This window comes from Heterodontus francisci, unplaced genomic scaffold (genome assembly GCF_036365525.1).
Source record: "Heterodontus francisci isolate sHetFra1 unplaced genomic scaffold, sHetFra1.hap1 HAP1_SCAFFOLD_97, whole genome shotgun sequence".
Lineage (NCBI taxonomy): Eukaryota > Metazoa > Chordata > Chondrichthyes > Heterodontiformes > Heterodontidae > Heterodontus > Heterodontus francisci.
Window position 1 is genome coordinate 3,796,335 of NW_027140606.1, and position 20,028 is coordinate 3,816,362.

At 42.9% G+C, this 20,028-nt stretch overlaps 1 non-coding gene across 1 annotated transcript; it reads left to right on the forward strand.

The window, feature by feature from the left end:
* Nucleotides 1-14,439: 14,439 nt before the first annotated feature.
* On the forward strand, nucleotides 14,440-14,512 carry trnaf-gaa (transfer RNA phenylalanine (anticodon GAA)). The gene has a single exon. It is a non-coding gene; the product is annotated as a tRNA-Phe (tRNA).
* The last annotated feature ends 5,516 nt before the right edge of the window (nucleotides 14,513-20,028 follow it).

Sequence of the window (20,028 nt, forward strand, 5' to 3'; positions counted from 1 at the left end):
CTCTCGCCCCTGTCGAGAATCATCTTCGCTATCCTTTCCTCTACATCTCTGGAATGTCAACTTGGTGCTGTTTTGAACTGTTTTGTCATGCATTATTTTTACAGATTTTTATGAATAAAGCATATTTTTGGGGGGAGAAAAAGTTCAGAAAAGGTTCACTAGGCTGATTCCTCGGGTGAGGGGTTTGTCTTTTGAGGAAAGGTTGAGCAGGTTGGGCCTGTACTCATTGGAGTTTAGAAGAATGAGAGGTGATCTTATTGAAACATATCAGATCCTGAGGGGGCTTGACATGGTAGATGCTGAGAGAATGTTTCCTCTCATGGGGGAATGTAGAAATAGGGCACACAGTTTCAAATTAAGGTGATTCCAATTGAAGATGGTGATGAGGAGGAATTTCTTCTCTCAGTAGGTCATTAGCATTTGGAATTCTCTTTCCCAGCGAGCAGTGGAGGCTGGGTCAATAAATATATTCAAGGCTGAGTTCGACAGATTTTTGATTGACAAGGGAGCCAAGGGTTATGAGGGGGCAGGAAAGTGATGTTAAGACCACGATCAGATCAGCCATGATTTTATTGAATGGCGGAGTAGGATCAAGGGGCTGAATGGCCTACTGCTGTTCCTACTTCTTATGTTCTTATACCTACACAGACAGTCCTTTTTCACAGCTACTCTAAAACGAATGATATTTTAATGACTCTTGCAAACAATCCTCTCCGACTGAAACATACTTCATTCACCTGACTTCATTCTCCAAATCTAGATCCAGTACCATCTCCTTCCCCATTGGATGGAAATATACTGATTCAGAAAGTTCTCTTACACACATTCCAGGAATTCTTCTCCCTCTTTGCCCTTCACACAGTTATTTTCCCAGCCTGTATTCGGATAATTGAAATCCCCATTAGCATTACTCAGAGGTTCTTGCATCTTTCGACAATTTGCCTGCAAATTTGCTCCTCTATCCACTTCCTACTATTTAGTGGCCTGGATATACACTGAGCAGTGGAATAACTCCTCTGTTGATGCATTATTCTAAACAAATAGATTCTACCTTTCAACCCTCAAGTACATTTTCTCTTCCTAGTGCTGTAACAGTATCTTTGATCAATACAGCTGCACCCACACAATCCTCTGCCTATTTTTCTTCTCTATCTTTCTTGAATACATCGCAGTGAGGAATATTAAGTTCCCATTCCTCCCCTTGTTTAATCCATGTCTCCGTTATTGCCACTGGATCACAATCCCATGTGACTGCTTGTACCTGCAGCTCACCAATCCTATTTACCATGCTGCAAGTATTTACAAACATGCACTCTAAACCTATCTCAGTCTGCCTTGCATTTGTCTCTTGTTTGAGTCTTGTGTTTCTGAACTATTCTTTATTCTAATGCTGTTTGTTTCTCTCAGTCCTCGGTGCACCTTGTATCTATTCTCTAATGCTTCATCCTTGTGCCCCTCCCCCAGCCAAATTAGTATAAATCCTTTCACAAAACATTAGTTAAAGTGACAGCGAGGTCATTTGTCCTGTCCATCTTGTGCAGGTCACATCAACACCAGAAGTGGTGACAATGTTCCTGGAAGCTGTAGCCCTGCCTCATCCACCATTTCTCCAGCCATGCATTAACCTGTATTATCCTACTATTCCTATACTCACTAATACACATGGGAGTAATCCAAATATTATAACCTTTGTGGTCTTGCTCTTTAACTTCCTTCCCAGCTCCTAAAACTCTGATTGTAGGATCTCAACCCTTTTCATACCCATGTCATTGGTTCCAAAATAGACCACGACTTCTGACTGTTCTTCTTCCCCATTGAACATATTTTGAAGACTGAAAACTGGTTTCAGAATCTCACACTTGGTCCCACTGCCAAGCGGCCGGTGGGGAGGTGAGGGTGGGGGGTGGCGGAGCGGCGGGCCTTTCCCGAAGTCGAGGGTCGCGGCGGGGCTCTTCCCGCGGAATTTTATGGCCCCCTCCTGCCGTGACCCATGACATCGAGAGGCTGGTCAAATTCAGCCCGATATGTTCAGCTGCAATGGCGGTTCATGCTGCCCTCTCCTGGTCATTGGCTGACATACATGCAAAGTTTCTGTAAAATGAATGTAACGTGGATATATTGCCAGAACAGGGGAGGATCACCTTGAGATGTTTTTAGGAAGAAGCAGAGCAGTTGGACTAATTGGAGAACACAGCCAAAGATACAGCACTGGCATGATGGGCCAAATGGTCTTTGTTCACTATTCTATGACTCGATGAACATTTCCCATCCTAATTTCACATTTTCTACAACTGCAGCATTTGGCTTTGTAAAGGTCTGGTGTGTAGACTTTTCCCAGAGCTGCAAATAGTACCTTGTGACAATATAAACTGTCAGTGTGTGAATGTGGGTGTCACATTTCTATACAAAATGAGTGCTGAAGTTATGACAGTGTCAGTTGTAAATGTATTTTCATTATGTTTCTAATCTGTAATATGTTATACATATCTATGATTGAAACTGTGCTCCTGTAAATGGTGAGCTTTATTAATCATTCATTGGATGTGGACATCGTTTACAAGGCCAACATTTACTGCCCATCCTGACTTGCCCTTGAGATGCTGGTGCTGAACCGGCTTCCTAAACAGCTGCAGCCCGTGTGGATTTGCAGTTTTTCTTGTAGTTATTCATTTGAAACAGATGAACGGTATGCTCGGGCATTTCAGAGAGCAGTAAAGAGTTAACTACAATGCTGTGAGTTTGAAGTCACACATGGGCCAGACCAGGTGAGGAGAACAGATTTCCTGTCCTAAGAACATTAGTGAACCAATACTCCAGTTGTTTCATTGTCACCATTACTGATACAAGCTATTTATTGTTGATTTATTTCATTAACTGAACTTAAATTCTGCAACTGTGGTGATGGGATTTGAAATCACTGTCACCAGATTATTGATGGGATTTGAAATCACTGTCACCAGATTACAGATGGGATTTGAAATCACTGTCACCAGATTATTGCTGGGATTTGAAATCACTGTCACCAGAGTACTGATGGGATTTGAAATCACTGTCAACAGATTATTGCTGGGATTTGAAATCACTGTCACCAGATTACTGATGGGATTTGAAATCACTGTCAGCAGGTTATTGCTGGGATTTGAAATGACTGTTACCAGATTACTGATGGGATTTGAATTCACTGTCACCAGATTATTGCTGGGATTTGAAATCACTGTCACCAGATTACTGATGCGATTTGAAATCACTGTCACCAGATTATTGCTGGGATTTGAAATCGCTGTCACCAGATTACTGATGGGATTTGAAATCACTGTCACCAGATTACTGATGGGATTTGAAATCACTGTCAGCAGATTATTGCTGGGATTTGAAAACACTGTCACCAGATTAGCGATGGGATTTGAAATCACTGTCACCAGATTATTGCTGGGATTTGAAATCACTGTCACCAGATTATTAGTCCAGGCCTCTGGATTACTAGTGCAGTAAATATTACCACTATTTTACTGTAGCCAGGGGTGCATCAATGGGCTCATTATGAATAAATGTGTGTGTCTGTGTGTGTGGTTTTGGAATATATTTGTGTGTATCTTTGTGTATAAATGTACTTAGGTGTTATTAATAAATAAAACAGAAATAAATAAACAGATAATTTTTTTGAATAAGACAATTCAACCTGAATAAATAATAGATTCGTGCAAATAAGCATGTAAGCAGTATTTAACACAAGAAATCAAAAATGTTCGAGTTTAACATGGATGAAAGGAAGAGCAAATGTAACAGGGCTTTAAGGTGATAAACTCATAGAATCAGTGACTGGTTACAGCACAGAAGGAGGCCATTCAGCCTATCGTGTCAATGCTAGCTCTCTGCAACAGCAACTCACCCAGTCCCACTCCCCTGCCTTTTCTCCATTGCCCTGCAAATTTTTCTCCTCAGATAATTATCCAATTCTCTTTTGAAGGCCTCGATTGAACCTGCCTCCGCCGCACTCTCAGGCAGTGCATTCCAGATCCTAACCACTCGCTGCTTAAAATAGTTTTTCCTCATGTTGCCATTGATTCTTTAGCCAATCATCTTAAATTGGTGTCCTCTGGTTGTAGATCCTTCCAGCAATGGGAACAGTTTCTCCCTATCTACTCTGTCCAGACACAAGAACACAAGAACATCAGTAGTATGAGAAATGGTCCATTTTCCTGCTGATTTTTCTATTGCCTCACCTCAATAACCACAATAACAATCATCTCCTTGGGTTTCTTGGTTTATTGAATGAATTTGCAGTCCTGACACAGTGTGAATCCACAGAAGTCATCGATAAGGTCTATCTACTGCCCCGTGACATGGTGTAGCTAGCTCTATTCTATCAATGAAAGTAATTCGCATTGGCATTACATACTATATTGCTTGCTTGCTAGCTAATGCATTTTGCTGCTCTCCATTGATGTTTGTATGCTACTTTATTTATAGGGAGAAAATATGTTTTAAATCAGACTGTGTTTTGAAGGCATCAGATTGGCTATACAATTTATATACAGATTAATTGCCCCCATGTCCGTGGCTGAGTCAATAATTTTGTCAAATGTCCATGGTGCAACATCAACATGTCAGTGCCTATCCCTGCACAGATAAGAGGGGCTCCCTCTTCATTTAGGGCAGGAGGAGGAGGAATGGCTTTCCCAGAAGACATAAATCTCAAAGAACACATCCATTCAGAGTTTTGACTGAACTGAACTGCACAGAATGTTGTGAGATAACAATCCAGTTCCTTTTCCCACTCTCTTGGGGCTTGAGGAAAAAATGTTCTTTAAAACAAAGAAAGAAATGCACTGGACACATTCAACTGGAGAAACTGGATCAAAATTCTTTGCCGCTGTTTGTTGTTCCACCTCCCCTAAAGGTTTAATGGGTGTATGTGGCGTGGCAATGGAATGATGGAAACTCGGAAACCCCAAGGTAGATTTGCCCAGATTTGTGCTGAGTTGACGTACCACATTTAGTCTCAGTGTCCTTAGTTTAAGAATGGGAAAACGTAGCCAGGAATCCTCCTCCTAATAGCAATTCAGTGACTTGATGTCAATTACACAGGTATGGACCTGAGGCAAGGGAGAGATTAAGCTCAATTTGTGATGTGCTCCAAGCAGCCTGTCAACAATGGCTCTCTCAGCTCACACATGAAGAATGTTCTAGAAGGCTGACCGAACCCATGGATCATAATCCCAGTGAGGACTCAACAACCAGAGGAGGAGAAAAACAATGATTGGATAAAATAATTGAAATGCTGTTTGTAAAGTTATATATAATGCAACAGTTCATGCTGCAACAAAACAACATGATGTGGGTTTGAACCCGTAAGTGCACAGCAGTAATATTCTCCATCTACAGACTAGGAGGCTCCTCAGTGAAAGTGAAATTGGAGTGTCAGCCTAGGACATGAAAGCTAGTGCCAGTTATTTTAGCAAACTAAGACACACAGGTTCAACTGGTAGAAAGCAAAATTAGGACTGATGTCAGGAAGTTCCGTACACAAATAGTGATCGCCGTGTGGAAAAGACTTCCAGATAGGGCAGTGAAGATAAAAAAGCTTGTCAACACTGAAGAAACAGTTGGAGAGTGTGGGAGTGAGGGATGCAGTTCTTTCTGCATCAATGAGCTTGAATAGGCCAGATGGCATTCCTCAGAATCCCAATGTTTATAACCTGTAAGGCTGAATTGCTATATGTCTGGGGATAGGTTATCTGTTTGCTTCGTAGTCTGAGTGAAGTGTCTCGCATGGGCAAAACAACTAATGGAAAAGAGGTAACTTACCTACATGAGACTCCCTCTCATGCAGTGACAAGGTTATGATAAGCATGGTGAGGACACAGAACTGCGAGCTCAAGGTACAGCTAACAGATCTTCAAAATAGATTTGGAAAACCTGTATGTATTTTACATCACCTCTTTGTAAAACCCAAGATCTTATTCACAAATGTGTTTCTGAATCTATTTCACTAATCCTCACATCAACTGGATCCATTATTAAGTCTTTGTGGTCAAAATCCTGAAGTTCCCTCTTGCATTTTGGGTGTATTTAGACTGCATTTTCGATCAGTGTGAAATGGTTTCAACTTTGCACTGACACTTTTATTATATTCATTCAGAGGTAATGTAATATCCATCTTCGAAAAGGGTGACAGAACTAAGCCGAATAATTGCAGACCAGTTAATTTAACATCTATGTTAGTTGAGTGAGTATGTTCAAGACTGAGATTGGTGGAGTGTTGGACACGAATGGAAACAAGGGAAATGGGGATAGGGTGGGAAATGGATTGAGGTAGAAGATCAACCATGATCTTATTGGATGGTGGAGAGGCTCGAGGGGCCGTACAATCTACACCCGCTCCTATTTCTTATTTTCTAGGTCAATGTTTAGAATCTTTAAAGATAAAATTACTAAATATCCAAGTGAGAAAATTATTAGAAGTAGAAACACTGGTTTCATAAAGGAAAATCGTGCTCGACAAAACCCAATAGAGTTCTTTTGAAGTGACAGATAATGGTGGCCGTGTGGACAGGGACATTCGGAATGCCTTGGAAAAGTTAGTAGAGAGGAGACCATTGGAGAAGATTAACACTTTTGGAATTAGGGGAATGGGATGAAATGGGATTAAAAACTGGTTCTGAGGGAGGGGAGAGTAGGAGTTAAGGGCAGTTTCTCCGAGGGGATGGAAGTGGGTAGCAGTGCCCCACACGGTTCTGTTCTAGTGCTGCTAATTTGTAGTGTGTAAGGTCACTTGTGCACTTGGCGGGGAGTGAATTATGGTGCAGGGCATGGGGAAGATGCAAAAAGACCATCTTTAAGAAAAGGAGTCTGGCCTCAATGGTCCGGGTGGAAACACTTGTGACACCATGCAGTCACACTGACTCACTCGTATGCATGGGATTGGCCTGTGTTGACAGCCCGAGCAATAAGGGAATATTTTTTTTCTACAGAATGTAACATTTGATTCGCTTTCGGTTGAGTTGAAGAATGACGGTTTTTATAATATTGAGAAACTGGTTCTTTCAAACTGCTTGTTTCTCTTATGGAGTTTGTTGAACCCAGACTGAGTCACAACACTTCAATAACCTGAAACATTCTCAGCACAGTAACTTTTTATTCATGTGATTGTGTTTTTTACTCCCCAGATCTAGAAGACAGCAGCTTGACAGATGATATTGAGTCTTCAAGCACTTCACTGAGCTGCTGTGCTTCCAGCAGAGGCTCTGCAGCAAAAGCAGGCTTGCCTTCCGAAGACTGCACTACTAAACAGACCATAGAACTTACTGAAGAAATCCAGAACCCACAGGTCAAACAAAACTCATCCCTGACCTTTTGTAAATGTGTTCCCTTTCTCTGCAAGCATGAAAAAGCATGAGGTAATCAAGATTAGAGCCGTCTGACAATCTGATCCATTCAAGCACAGGGAATATAATTTTTTGGGGGGTGGGAGATGGTTGTAAATAGTTAAGGATCTAAAGGCTAAGTGTGTTGATGAGCAACATTGTGGTAGAACGCGAGGAATTTTGAGGCCAGAGAAACCGTGGTTCTACAAAACACCAGCGTTAATCTTGCATGACCTCTAATAATGCCTCATCAAAAAGATGACTATAATTAATAACCGAGTTCCTTTAACTTCTGTAAACAGCTGCTTTGAAACCGTTTACAAACATAATCACATGTATTGTAGATTTTTTAAAACCCAGTGTAATAAGTTCCTCTCCTTCCCAGAGATTTAAGTTATTATAATTCTCAAATGACATTGATAGGATTGTCCCAATCAGGAGCCATTTGACCTGTCTGCTTTTGTAGACTAATTACACTCTATCCTCAAGGCTCAATGGGAACTCAGTGCATTTGTGTAAAAACCAGACAGGGAATTGTGAAAATATACTAAATCTGTGTTTTTTAAGCTGCTGAAAACAAATTGCACGTTTTAATTTAGAAACACAGTTTCTCGAGTTCCCCAATGGTCTAGTGGTAAAGGCACTGCTGTTCACCTGACATTCAACCATATGAACCAGAGGATCTCAGGTTTGATTCCCACTCTTGGCTGAGTTAGCTAATTTCAACGAGAGACACTGTCGGGGCTGCTGCAGTTACCTCAGTCACCAGTTGAACCATGTAGGTTTGGTGCTCCGAAGTCGGAGATGATAAAGGGGGTGAGAAAGGGAACGGTGGCCTCATTCCCTGTCTCTGTTCAAGTTTTGGAGCTGGGGGATCCTCCAAACACCACCAGGTTTCATCAATTTCTGTCTCCGCTGGGCAAGCTAATATTGTCACTTGCTGTCCTTCCATCCTCTTCGCAACCACTCACAATCACTCTGGTGAGCAGATTGTTGAGGTATTTGCTGTTTGCTTCTCTCATTGCAGTGTGTCAGGGGCCTGGAGAACATGACCTTTGGAGATGCTGGATGGTTTTGGAGGGTGCTGGACTCAATCATTATCCTGTTGAGGAATAAGCAGAACAAAGAGATGCTAACGCTTGAGGTGCTGTCATACCTGTCGAAGAACATGATTCAGTTGAGAGCAAACACTAATCCACCCTTTGTCGATACAATTCTCAGCAGAATTCAGTCACTCTTTGAGGGAAGGTGTGAGTAAGTACTGGTGGAAATGTTCCAATGTGTTGGGAAACTTGACCAAGTGGAATCTGAGGGTGAAGATCTTTCTTCTACCAACAGGTCCATTCCAAACTCGTTCACTTATTGTTGCACTTGGATGGAAAGAGTGAGGAGATCATCAGATCTTGTAGGTCAACACTGTGGATGATCTTGCCACTTACTGGATCTGCCGAGGCTTCCTCATAGATATCTAGAGGAGCCCAATGGGAGTTACATGGACTTCCTCAGATACCTATCACAGCAGTTAGTTTAAGATGCTTCGAAACCTGTGGAGCTTTTATCAGTTCTCCAAGGAAGACAGTCACAGTGACTGCCTGACAGTGTTGGATCTTAAGGATGTGAGAAGCCAGCTGCTCCACAATACCAGGCAGACTGGGACCAACATATTCCACCATTGCTCTGGCAGCAGAACAACCCCCTTGTTGAATTTGCAGAGGTTCATCATCTGTTCCCATCCTCCATTTCTTTCCATGTATTCAGCTCCGTCTCTATAATTGTCTGATTCAAAGGGATCTTTAGTGTCTCCACACTATTGACACACAAATCCCTACTTATAGATGTTTGAAATTGAGCTGTGAATTCTCTCTGCTGTGATTCACTCTCAGAAACAAAACCATTGATCAGAGAAAGATCAATTCCTATACCATGGATTGTGAGTTATTCTTCAATAATGAGCAGGAGCAGCTCCGAGAACACGCAGTGACCTTTTCAACTTTACTCCTGCAGCAGCTGGAACGTGTCTGACCCGCCCGGTGGGTTACCTGGTGGACGAGCTGTGTGATGAACTGCTGCTGTCCCCCACCAGAATGAAACCTAAAGACACAGACCTCGATCCTCCTCCACATCCTCCTCTTCAGAACAACAAACTGATCATTCTTTCAACATGACCTACACATTTGTAAATGTATGGATTGTAAATAAATAAATATTCTCTTGTGTTATTGTAACTATTGGTGAATCTTCAAACCCATTCAGGGAGGTAGTATTCCTTACACAGAGCAGCAGTGAGCAGGAGGAACTGGGGATAACATTGAGGAGAAATCTGTCTCTCCCCGGGGGTGACAGAAGCAGGAGGTCTCAGCTGTGGATTCCAAGAGCAAGATCTCTGAGGCCTCGGCTGGTAAAGATCAATGATTGATGAGCATTGGTCTCACACACAGGCTGTGGAGACAGTCTCTTCTCTCCTGGTGTAGATGACGGGACAATTGGAGGAGTCCAGAACTCACACCGACAACACAATGAGGGAGGCAACACATGAAGTGAGGAAGACCCTGGGCACTGGCCGTCCGGGAGATCAATGTAGCTGCCAACCAGACATTAGGAGGAGGGGAGAAGAGCTCTGGTCACTTCTACAGTGACAACAGTTACTGCTTCCATAGCTGGCATTCTGACAACGTAGCCTTGACTGCTCAGAAACTGCAATTTCATCATCATTTCCATAACTCCTGGTAAATCCGTAATCCAGAATTAGCCCACTGTGTGTTCACATTTAGCCATTTCTCCCCCGTCGCTCCAGTCATTTGATTCTGGTGGGTGCACTGTCACAAAATGATCAGAGTTACAGAGGCTCAGAGAGGGAAATCATGGCAGAAATCCCAGTGGTCACTTCTGGTGAGGAGTTTTGCTGTGGGGCCATGTCCCTCTTCACTTGCCAGACCAGCTCCCAGAAGTGGGTGGTTTTCGGAAGGAAATTCCAGCTGGTGATTTTGGGATACGGGTGCTGTGATAATAAGACTCGCCTGTTTGAAATCTGGTTTTCACATAACATTCTGATGACCATAATTTGAAATTGCATGGAGGCATGAAAACAGAAAGCTGCAGTTCATCACTCGAGTGCTGATTCGAAGCAATGTTCTTGGTGCAGTATAAGTGGGTTCCACACACACATTTCCACTGAAGGTGTGAAGTGTGCTGTCTGACACACAGCAGCATGTTTCAGGATCACTCAGGGACTGAGGGAACGAAGGCACAGGTTCACAGATACAGTACTGGAGGTCCTGATCGAGGAGGTCCAAAGGAGGAGGAATATCCTGTACTTACAGAGGAGAAGGAGTCCACCTCCCTCTCCTGTCCTTCTCTCCTGCCACGGCAGGTGCTGCTCAGCCTGGCCTCGTGTCCTCCTCCCATTTCTCCCGCAGACCGAGCAAGATGTCAATGACCAAACGCTCCCTTTCTCCTGCTGATTCCTATAAAGTTTCCAATAAGGTGGAGTAACACAGCACTTAACCTTTATAGGTGAAATCCTCAGAGTATTTCCCGAGTAAATGCTGACAGAGTGTTGGTGAAGTCTTGACAACCTTTCCCAGAAAGTCTCCCAACGTGTTTCAAATGTCCTCTTCAAACCTCCAGCAGTAAGTGAACAGTAAAAGGTGATTAATCTTCAAATAGCACTTGAAATCCCCAGCGATGACTTGTTTACTCCTGTCACTGTCAGGAGACGGTGTGAGTTCAACAGCCAGCCACCAAAATGCTGATCTGAGCAAGATGTCGATGACTAAACACTCCATTTGTCCTGGTGACTCTGATAGGGAGGGGTCGACCCAACTCACAATCTCACTGATTTCACACAAATCATAAACTGCAGGCCTGTCTGTGAAATTAACCTCCAATGTAGCATTCAAAATAAAATATGAATTCATAATTTAATAGTTTGTTTTAAAACTCCTCTGTGGTCACTGTGATACAAAAACACTTCACTTCCTTCATGTGATGATGTGATCTTCCAAAAGGAAATTGAAACAGTCCTCGTTCAGGAGTGAGAATTCTTCTGGTCACTGACTGCAGAGTTAAAGGTGCCAACAATAGCTTCCTCTCTTGCGGATTTCCACTGTAATCACAGTTTCATCGAACAAGGAAAGTGTTTACCAGCATACATCAGCAGCATGGAATTCTGTTGTGTATACAGGAAAGGGAGGTGGGGACAGGACAGGCACATGGGATTAGGACGACTGCTCATGTGGAGGATGATCACCAGTAATCTATCAGAGATCAGATTACACCAGAGAGACTCCTAAAGAGAAACTGGTGTTGAATTTGTGAGGCTTGCTTTGTGGAATGCTTTAGTATTTGATGAGAATGTTGAACCAGTGAAATTTTGCAGCTGTGGGATGACAGTTACTTGAATAGATATTATAATATTTATTGCAACATTAAGGTACCATGTGTACTGAGTGTAACAACGTTAGCAGCATCCAATCATACAGCTGTGAAATATCTGCAAATGTTGCTATTTATGTCGTGAGACAAATTGAAAAGTGTTTAACTTCTCTGCGATTTAAATAGACATCGAGTCACTGGACCCAGAACCCTGAAGTGGAAGAAAATCATTCTCGTTCTCGAGGGGCTGCCTAAGAAGAAGAAGAAGAAGAAGAATGGAATAAAGTAACACCCTGACAGTTCATTAATTGTCTGTATGGAACCTTGCAGAATTTGGAAGACAGGCAGAAAAGTCAAAGTCACTGTCCTGGTCCCAAGTCCTCCACTCCTCCAATATTGCATATTTACATCTCTATAAAGGAGATGGCTTTTTGGTAAAGGAGCAGAATTCCTGCTGTGTATTTGTGTGAGGTCCTGGGTTCAAATCATACATAAGCCCTCATTTCGCCAGTAACATTAGAACTTGTCAGTGAAGTATTTAATACTTTTTCCCATGCGAATTGTGAAATTTACAGAAGTCTGCTACAAAAGAGGTTGAACCTCTGTTGAAAAAGGGAGCGAAGGAAAGACCGAGTAATTACAGGCCAGTCAGACTAACCTCAGTCATGGCCCAATAACTGGAACCTATTCTGAGAGACAGAATAAACTGTCAGTTCGAAAAGCATAGGTTAATCAAGGATAGTCAGCATGGATTTTTAATCGAAGATCTTGTTTGACCAACTTGATGGAATTTTTTGAAGAATTAACAAGGAAGATAAATGAGGGTAGTGCAGCTGACGTGTCCTACATGGATGTTATCAAGGCATTTGGCAAGGTCCCACATGGCGGACTGGTTAAATAATTAAAAACCCATGGGATCCAGGGAAATGCAGTAAGGTGGATACAAAATTAGCTCAGTGGTAGGAAACAAAGGGTAATTGTTGACGGGTGTTTTAGCGACTGGAGGGCTGTTTCCAGTGTGTTCTGCAGGGCTCAGTACCAGGTCCCCTGCTTTTTGTGGTACATATTAGCGATTTGGAAGTCAATGTAGGGGGCATGATCAAGACCTTTGCAGACGACACAAAGATTGGCCATGAGGTAGATAATGAGGAGGACAGCTGTAGGCTGAAGGAAGATATTGATGGCTTGGTCAGGTGGGCAGAAAAGTGGCAAATGGAATTCAACCTGGAGAAGTGTGAAGTGATGCATTTGGGGAGGTCAAACAAGGCAACAGAATGCACGATACTGAGAAGTATAGAGGAAGTGAGAGACCTTGGATTGAATGTCCACAGATCCCTGAAGATGGCAGGACAGGTCGATAAGGTGGTTTAGAAAGCAGATGGAATCCTTTCCTTTGTTAGCCGAGGTATAGAATACAAGAGCAGCGAGCTTATGCTGAAACTGTATAACTCATTGGTTAGGCTACAACTTGAGTTCTGTGTGCAGTTCTGGACACCTCATTTCAGAAAGGATGCAATTGCACGAGAGAAGGTACAGAGGAGATTTGCAAGGATGTTGCCAGGACTGGAAAAATGCAGCGATGAGGAAAGACTGGATAGGCTGGAGCTGTTCTCCTTGGAACAGAGAAGGCTGAGAGGAGATCTGACTGAAATGTACAAAATTTTGAGCGGTCTAAATAGAGTGGAAGCGCAGGGTCTATTCACCTTAGCAGAGAGTTCTGTGACGAGGGGGCATAGATTTAAAGTGATTTGTAGGAATATTAGAGGGGAGACGAGGAAAAACCTTTTCACCCAGAGGATGGTGTGGGTGTGGAACTCACTGCCTGAAAGGGTGGTTGAGACAGAAACCCTCTACTCATCCAAAAGGAGTCTGGATAATCACCTCAAGTGCCGTAATCTGCAGAGCTACGGACCAAATGCTGGAAGGTGGGATTAGAACAGGTGGATCGTTTTTCAGCCGCCACAGACATGATGGGCCAAGTGGCCTCTTTCTGTGCGCTGCACCTTCTATGATTCTGTGATTCTTAACTGTCTCCAGCATCTTGCTTATTGATTTTCTTGTTCTTCTTGTTTTTCACTTTGTCGATGCCTTTGAATAATTGTGGATCCTTCTTCAGGGTGTCTTCTTTCACCAGGTAGTTCTGACCTCTGATGATGTTGATCGTAAACAGCTTCAATTCGCTGATAGTTCTGGAACTGAGCAGATTTCCTTTGCTTGAATCTACAACATGGAACTCAGTCTGACATGTGGACCCATGGGAGGATTTGAATGCAACCCCTGCGTTGGAGTTGCATCCATCCAATAAGAGACCGAGTAGAAGTGACAGTTCTGTCAGTCGAACATGAGACTTTTAATGGCAGGGTTGTGAGTTTGAGTGCCATTCTGTTTTTCCCTTTTTTAAGGCTTCATGAGCAGAGAGTACATGGAGTGTTTGGAATGAGCAAGTCTCGCTTTGATTCAGGACTCTCACCACTCAGCAGCATCTCACTATGAAAGATTGAATTGGATCTCATTTCATTCTCAGCTCGGGGTCTGTGTGGCTCAGTGGCACTTCTGGCTGTCTCCCGCTTCACAATCCATCAGTACCGAGAAAGCAATGGGGAATATTACTCACATGTTGTGTTCTTTAATTTTTTGGAAAACTTGAATGTATGTATTTTCTTCCAAAACAAGGACACCAAGCCACTCTTGGCGTAGGGCTGAAATAGCTCAGTTGGGAGAGCGTTAGATTGAAGATCTAAAAGTCCCAGGTTCAATCCCGGGTTTCAGCAATTCCGCTTCCTTATGCGTCCCTTGCCTTGGTTCTGATTTTCCAGTTGCACAATTTACTTTGAAATTATTTACCAAGCACCAGTGGATTGAATTTGAGAAACAACACAGAGTCATTTACAGCACAGAAGGTCGTCGTTTGGCCTATCACGTCCATGCCGGCTCTCCCCGGAGCAATCTAGTCAGTTCCACTCACCAGCTCGATCCTTTACCTCCTGCAAGTTTCTTTCCTTCAAGTATCCATCCAATTTCCTTTTCAAATCATTGATTGTCTCTGCTTCCACCACACTCGTGGGCCAAGTCATTACCACACACAGCATAAAAAAGTTCCACCTCATCAAGGATGGGAAATACATATATCTTCTATATTTGCTTATTCTCTATTTCTATGAGAATAGACTGACAGTCAGCATGAAAGGAAACCCAAAAATCTTCGAGCAGCATGTAAATGATAAGTGGGTAGTAAGAGGTTGAGTAGGGCCTATTAGGGACAAAACAGATAATATAAGCATAGAGCTGCAGGGCAATGTTAATCTACTTAATGAGTACTTTGTATCAGTGATCACTAAGGAAGTGGAATTTGAAAAAATATCAGTCGAAGTGAAGAGACTAGAGGCAATGGAGAGAGCACAAATTAGGAGAGGGAGGTACTAAAAAGGCTGGCTGTGCTTCGGGAAGATAAATCACCTGGTCCGGATGGCTCACATCCCAGGTTACGAAAGGAAATGCGGATGCAGATAACAGAAGGGCTTGCTATAATCTTCCAATCTTCCCTGGATACGAGGGAGGTGCCAGAGGATTAAACAGTGGCAAATGCGACACCCTTATTCAAGAAAGGGAGTAAGGACAGTCTGGGTAACTGCAGGCTAGTTAGATTAACAGCAGTGGTGGGTAAGGTTTTAGAAAGAATAATCAGGGTAAAAAATCAACAGTCACTTGGAGAGGTTTGAGTTAATTAAGGAGAGTGAGCATGGACTTAAAAACGGGAGTTCATGCTTGACTAATCTAACTGCATTTTTTGATGAACTAACAGAGCAGGTTAATGAAGGGAATGCAGTGGATGTTGTTTATATGGATTTTAAGCAAGCTTTTGACAAGGTACCACATAAAAGGGCGGTTAACAAAATTGAGGTTCGTGGTATAGGAGGGTCAGTGTCCAATTGGATAGAAAATTGGTTTAAGGACAGAAAACGGCGAGTCTTATTAAATGGCTCTTTGTCAGACTGGAGGATAGTCGACAGTGGTGTTCCCCAAGGGTCAGTGCGAGAACCACTGCTTTTTTTGCTAAAGCATTTTGGATCTTGGAATACAGAGTAGAATCTCAAAATATGCCGATGACACCAAACTTGGAGGAGTGGCAAACAGTGAGGATGATATGAACTGCCTGCAACAGGACAGTGATAGGCTAGCAGAATGGGCAGACAGGTGGCAGATGGAATTTAATAGTGACAAGTGTGAGGTGATGTATTTTGGCATAAGGAATAGGGAGAGGCAATATTTACTTAATGGCACAGTTCTAAAGAGTGTGTTGGAATAGAGGGACTTGGGGTTCATGTGCATCAATCTTTGAAGGTGGCAAGACATATGGCGAGAGTGGTTCGCAAAGCATATGGGATCTTGGGCTTTATAAATAGAGGCATTGAGTACAAAGCAGGGAAGTTATGCTGAACCATTATAAAGCTCTGGTTAGGCCCCAGTTGGCGTGTTGCTTCCAGTTTTTCTTACCACACTTAAGAAAGCATGTGAGGGTCCTTGAGAGGATGCAGAGGAAATTCACCAGAATGGATCCAGGGATGGAGGATTTTAGTTACAAGGTTAGGTTGGAAAAGCTAGGGTTGTTCTGCCTCTATCAAAGGAGAGTGAGGGGAGAATTAATAGATGTGTTTTCGGCTTTGACAGTTTTAAATAAGTTGGCAAGGAAACATTGTTCCCGTTGACTATTGGTACAAGGACTAGGGGACACAGATTGAAGGTTTTGGACAGGAGATACAGGGGGAATGTGCGGAAGAACTTTTTTACACAGTGATTGGTGATGATCTGTAATTCGCTGCCCACGAGGGCGGTGGAAATGGAGACAATCGATGATTACAAAAGTAATTTGAATGGGCACTTGAAGGAAATAATTTTACAGGGCAATGGGGATTGAGCAGACAAGTAATAACTCGTCTCCACTCCTAGTATTTCTAAATCCCACACATTCAATATAATGTGAACAATTATTTCCTGTTGTGTCTCTCTCCGATTTGTAAACCTCACTGTATTGGAGTGAAGTGACATCTACTGGCAAGAAACTAGAACTGCCGTGATGAGATCAGCCATGATTGTATTGAATGGCAGAGCAGGCTCCAAGGGTTGACTTGCCGACTCCGGCTCCTCGTTCTTATGTTCTTAGAATCATACAGCACAGAAGGAGGCCATTCGGCCCCATTGTGCCTCTGCTGACTCTCTGACAAAAAGATGCAATTAGTATAACCCCCTGCCTATTTCCCCATAATCCTGGAGAATTTCACTTTGAAATATTTGTCCAATTCCTTTATGAAAGTTATAATTGAATCTGTTTCCACCACCCTGTCAGACAATTCATTCCAAATCCGAATCAGTTTCTGGGTAAAAAGATCTCTCCTCACCTCCCCTTGACATTTTTGGCCAATTATTTTAAATCTGTGTCCTCTGGTTACTGACTCCTAGGACAGTGGAAACAGTTTCTCCCTCTCTACCCTATGAAAATCCTTCATGATTCTGAACACCTCTATTAAATCTTCCCTTAACCTTCTCTACTCTGAAGAGAACAATCCCAGCTTCACCAGCCTGTCCAGAGAACTGAAACCCCTCATCTCTGGTATCATTCTAGTAAATCTCCTCTGAACTGTCTCAGAAGCTTTGATGTGCTTTCTAAAGCCTGGTGCCCAGAACTGGACACATTACTCGAGCTGAGATAGAGCCAGCGACGCCCACATCCCACGAACGAATAAAAAAACGCTCCCTAACCAGTCCCCAATTCTTAAGCATTTATCGGCACTCCCTGCCCAGTCCCCAAATTTATTCATTTAGAAACGCTCCCTGCCCAGTCTCCAATTCTTATTCAATTATAGACACTCCCTGCCCAGTCTCCAATTCTTATTCATTTATCGACACTCCCTGCCCAGTCCCCAATTCTTATTCATTTAGAGACGCTCCCTGACCAGTACCCAAATTTTATTCATTTAGAGACGCTCCCTGCCCAGTCCCCAATTCTTATCCACTTACAGACGCTCCCTGACTAGTACCCAAATTTTATTCATTTACAGACGCTCCCTGCCCAGTCTCCAATTCTTATCCATCTCCAGATGCTCCCTGCCCAGTCCCCAATTCTTATCCAGTTCTCGACACGGTTTCGGGAAGCCTCACCGGGAAAAGCTTCACCACCGCCATCCGCAGGGATGCAGATGGGATTGTTCCATGTTATTGTGGCCCTGAGGCCCTGCTCCAGCTGTGTGAGCCCACAAAGTCTTCTCGCACTTTGTGAATATCCCGCTCCAACTCCGAACCCGCAGCTCCAGCTGCTGACAGAGCTGTCTCTACTGCGCCTGCGCGCCCCGCTCCTGTCACAGATAGCGCGGATTCTAGGCCGCTGAGCATTCTGGGCACCACACCTGTCATTAATGCTATTCATTCAGCTGATAGGTTTTATTGCGTACATTTCATGACCCGGAATCGTCGTGAGTGTTTTCTTTTGCACCTGTCAATGCCTGGGAGGATAGAGTCAGCTTCACTTTGTAGCCATGAGTTTCTGGTGTGAGAAAGTGGTGTTTAACTCAGTATATTTCAGTTTTTGGTCTGTGACTGTGGGTATTATTCAGTACCTGTTTGTTTCTGCTATTGCTATGTGAGTTTCACCACATATCTTTCAACAACTTGTATGTGAACATCAGCTTTTGTCTATATCTATCAGTTTCTGAGAAGTGAGAAAGGGTTTGATTCTATCCCTATCAGTTTCTGTTACATGCATGTGTCTTTAATCTGCACCTCCTCTGAGTGTGTCTTCTTCTCTGTACTTGTCGGTGAGTATGTGTTTTGCTTTGTATCTCTCAGTCATTGAAGTGTGAGCCTGGGTTTGTACCTAATTTCCTTTGTACCTTGTAGTTGGGATATGAAAGAAAGATTTTTACACGTTACCTGCCAACTGCTGCTTAGTGACTGTGGGTTTCACGCAGAATCTGTCAGTTTCTTGTCTGGTAATGCGAAGTTTACAAAGGACCTGTCAGTTTCTAGTCTGGGACTGAGTTGGCTTTACTCTGTCCCTAGCATTCGCTGGTATGTTAGTGTGGGGTTTACATTGTACCTGTCAGTTTCTTGTATGTGAGTGTTGATTTCACTCTGAAAAGCATCATTGATCACAGAATAGTAACACAACAAAAGGAAGCCATTCAGCTCATTGTGCTTGTGCTGCTTCTCTGCACGAGCAACTCAGCTCATGCCACAGACTCATGTATTCCATGAAAACATGCAATTTTTTTCACTTCAGATAATTATCTTATACCATTTTGAAAGCCATGTTTGAATCAGCCTCCATCACACTCTCAAACAGTGCATATCAAATCTTAACCACTCGCTGTGCAAAATAAGTTTTTCCTCATGTTGCCTTTGGTTCTTTTGCCATTCACCTTTAATCGGTGTCCTCTGGTTACAGAGCTGTGTATAATATTCCCCATTGCTTTCTGAGCACTGATGGATTGTGAAGTGGGAGACAGCCAGAGGTCCCACTGAGCCGCACTGACCCCGAGCTGGGAATGAAATGAGATGAAGTTCAATCTTTCACAGCGAGATGCTGCAGAGAGATAAGAGTCCCGAATCAAAGTGAGACTTTCTCATACTTTTGCTGAATTTCATTTCAAACACTCCTTTTACTCTCTGCTAATGAAGCCTTAAAAAAGGGAAAAACAAAATGGCACTCAAACTCACCACCCTGAAATTAAAAGTTTAATGTTTGACTGACGGAACTGTCACTTCTACTCGGTCTCTTATTGGATGGATGCAACTGTATTCATCAACGCAGAGGTGTCATTCAAATCCTCCCATGGGTCCACATGTCAGACTGAGTTCCATGTTGTAGACTCAAGCAAAGTAAATCTGTTCAGTTCCAAAACTATCAGTGAGTTGAAGCTCATTACGATCATCATCATCAGAGGTCAGAACTACCTGGTGAAAGAAGACAATCTGAAGAAGGATCCACAATTATTCAAAGGCATCGACAAAGTGAAAAACAAGAAAATCGATGAGTCAATGCAAGCCAAACAGCAGAAACACTGAAGAATTCCATTCCATTCCAGTCCAGAACCCAGTCCTGTTGTTTTTGGAGTCAGGTCACAATTACTGCAACAACTTTGGATTCCCACTTGGCTATCTGTACATTTAGTTAATCAAGCTCTTTGAATCCAGCTCTCTGGTCCTCAAGCAGGCTCCATATGGAAATCAATTCCGCCTTCTGCAAGGCTGAAACCAATCAATGACCTTAAACTAAAAATGCCAAAGAAGAAGG